This window comes from Triticum dicoccoides, chromosome 6B (assembly GCF_002162155.2).
Source record: "Triticum dicoccoides isolate Atlit2015 ecotype Zavitan chromosome 6B, WEW_v2.0, whole genome shotgun sequence".
NCBI lineage: Eukaryota > Viridiplantae > Streptophyta > Magnoliopsida > Poales > Poaceae > Triticum > Triticum dicoccoides.
Window position 1 is genome coordinate 667,438,511 of NC_041391.1, and position 3,728 is coordinate 667,442,238.

Consider the following 3,728-nt stretch of genomic DNA (forward strand, 5'->3'; position numbering starts at 1 on the left):
ATGGAGCGGTCGGCGAGGGAGCAGGAGGAGGCCGAAGCGGGCCGTCACCGCGAGCTCAAGTACGAGCAGATGTTCCTCCAAACAGGCGTTGCAGGCGCACGCGTCCAAGGAGGCGGACCTGTGCGTCATGAAGGCGGAGCAAACCAAGTTCTGCATCGACCACGACTCCTCCGATGAGGATTGAGCTCCTCCGCCACGTCGTCGCCGCCGCGAGCTCATCTATTTTGATAGCTAGGGTCGGACCCGTAGATTCCGAATTACTTGTCGCACGTATGGATGTATCTAGATGTATTTTAATTCTAGATACATCTATTTTAGCGACAAATAATTTGAGACGAAGGGAGTAGATCGATAGCCGGCCCCTCCTCCTCCGACTCGGCCGGGTCTCCTCAAAAGGGAGGAGATTATGGCGGCTGCTACCGATCAATCGGCTGATAACAGCCAAAATTAAGCCGCCTCGACCACCGTTTGATCTGCCCAGATCTGACGTCTCCTAGCAGTTTCGGTGACAGAGCGCGGAGCAGTCGGATGTGATGATTGGCATCTTTTCACGACCTTGGGGCGTTTGGGACAACTCAAATAGGTGCTCACACACACACACACTGTACGAAGCTTGCATGTGATTCAAAAGCAACATGCGAGTGTCACGTTGCTGGGCCCCATAGCGTACAAACAACTCCCCGACGAAGTGTTAAAATAAACAATCTTATGCAACGCAATTTCTTTACAAAATTGCAATGAGGTATACACCGCAGAACTCTAGGAAAAAGCATAAAAAATGCAAAGGATGTAGCAAGTATTTACAAAGGTTCGTGATAAACGAGTAGTGACTCACACGCAGGAAGAAGTTTGTTACGGTTGGGCCGTCCGGCTTAGTTGCACTGCTAAAGCTAACGTCGACTTGCGTGGAGCTTCGGTGGCGGGGCTTTTCGGTTTTGGCTGCCGACCTCGGCAGCATGTCACGCCCCTCTTGCAACAATAGTAAATGTCCCTTGAGGCAGTGGAGGTCCTCTCTTGCAGCATTTCACACCTTGCTCGCAGCACCGGCAATTAACCGTTGCAGTGTCACATGTCTCAACCACAACAACGATGACCGACCATTGTAGCGTCGTGCGTCCGCAACAGTGACTACTAGCCATTGCAACGTCATACGTCCACCGCAATGACAACCGGCCATTGCAGCGTCATGCATATCCGGTCCTTGCAGCGTCATGCGTTTCGATCGCAAACAACGACTACCAGCCATCGCAGCACCATGCTTCTGCAACAGTGACAACCAGCCATTGCAACGTCGTGCACCCAATAGCAATGACAATGGCCGGTCCTTGCAACATTGTGTGTTTCGATCGCAACAATGACGACCGGTCCTTTGAGCACCGCACACCCGCAGCAATGACAACCGACTGTTGCAGCATCGTGCGTCCGATAGTAGCGACAACGAGCGGTCCTTGCAACATCCTACGTTCTGATCGCAACCACGATGACCGGTCCTTGCAACGCCGTGTGTCCCACTCTCAGCAACTACGACCAACCATTGCAGCGTCGCGTGTATTGATCGCATCAACGACGACTGACCATTGCAGTGCCGCGTGTTCATACGCAGCAACTGCGACTGGCTATTGCAGCATCACACATCCCGATCACGACAAGGACAGCAGCATTGCGCGACCCATTCGCAACAGCGAAGCGTGGCCATTACAAATGCCCACAATAATTATTTTTGCTAGTAGAGGATACACCCACTCTATTTTTAGAAGAATGGTAAGGGCATGTACAATGGAGGCATCACCTTCATGCTGCCCCATGCCTTCATTTAGACTTAAAATATTAAAGCTATCGTTTACATTTTTCCTCACCCAACGGAGGCAACCATCGGTAGACCCCGCATTAGTGGTCCCCATCTCAGTCCTTCTCTCCTGTCTACGTCTCTACCTCCTTCGTTCTTCACCTTTTATCCTACTTTTCTCACAGAGCAGCTACTTCCTCTGCAAGAGACCGGTTCTTGTGCAGAGGACTATCCGAACCTGATTTGCAGGCACCGAGCCGAGCTGGACCTGCGGGGCAACACCATGGGGCAGCCCGTTGGCCATGCCCTAACACTCCATCAAGGGAGTAGCAGCAAAGTAACTAGTACATGCTAATGCAAACATCACCACGTCATGCATAGCAGCAAAATGGTACTAGGCGTAGAATTTAAAAATGAGATGTACTAGTACAGGCGTAGTAGTAGTGGGGACCTGCATGCGGCGCTCTCGTCACGGAACACGCGCGGGTGGAATCGAACGACGGAGGGGGCGGCTGATGCCATGCAAGAAATCAGTCGGTTGATTTTAATCTTTTCTCAGAAATTATTCAGAGAGGGAGAAGGATCCGGATTACAACTTCTCAACAGACAGACTCCGAATGAAAATCACTCCCTTTGGGCTGCCCTCGCCGTGCAATCCGTCCCGATTGCACAAGAAATCAAATCTTCTCGCCTCTGTCTACGACGACTTCATCAATCTCAAGATGATATGGGACGGAGGGAGTACTTGTGAAATTTTTTCACAAAAACAAAAATCCCCTTTGACTTCTTTTCATAAAAAACAATTTTTCAGCCAAATAGTATGAATAATGCTCTATAATAACAAATAAATTTTGTTGTGAGTTGCCGCGGTCAATGTCTAAGGACGTGTTTGGTTGAGTTTGTTTCCTCTTTGCATGTGTGTCTAAGATGGGCGCAGCCAATGTCCAAGGACATGTTTGGTTGAGTTTGTTTCCTCTTTGCATGTGTGTCTAAGATGGGCTTGGCTGAGATAAAGCAGACTAAAAATCATCATCTACACATAATTTGGTTGTGTGTATCTAGGTTGGCTCATGAGGGAACCAATATTGACCTGCCATTTGGTTGCTTGCGTTGTAGTGGGTGCACAAACTACACAGTGTTTAGTTGCAAATTATATAAGGTGCTACCATCACTTCTCACTAGTGGTGATCTTAACACACACGATCTGAACACAGTTTCAGTCCTAAGTAAAAAATAATTCACAGTTTATCCTAACCACTAACAAATCTCAGTACAAATATAACACACAAATGGCTCAAAATGAGGAAAGTTTATCCATGTTGAACTAGTTGGAAGTCCATCCTCGCCCTCTTCTTCTTTTGTTGTTGCTTCTTCTCTTCTTCTAATGCTTCTTCACTTCTTTCTGATGATTCTTCCCTTTTGTTGTTGTTGTTGCTTTTTTTCCTTCTGATGCTTCTACTAATGCTTCTTCACTTCTTTCTGATGCTTCTTCGGGCGGTGAGCCGGAGTGGCGCCACCAGGCGTTCACACCGCAGCGATGCAGAAGGCGTCCGTCGGACCGCCGGGTTTCTGGGTGAGTCCACGTGGGATCTCTTCGTCAGTCTTACGTGGCGGGCGTGCCCGGGCACCCCATATTTAGGCTGGATATGGAGGGTGCCAGTCAAGCCTGGCGTTTGAAGCCCGTTTAAGGAGCCTGTCTGGGTCGAAAAATCGGGACCGGACAGCGTCCAGGCATATGCGGCGGGTTTGAGGCGCCCGGCTGTAAATGCTCTAATTACATACTCCCTAGTGTACATTTAGATTTTGTCCTAAGTCAACTTTTGACCAATTTTATAGAAAAAAATAGCAACGTTTATGACACTGAATTAGTATCAGTACATCTGTTTTGAAATCACTTTCGTAATACAACAATTTGATGCCTACTCTTTTCTATATAGTTGGT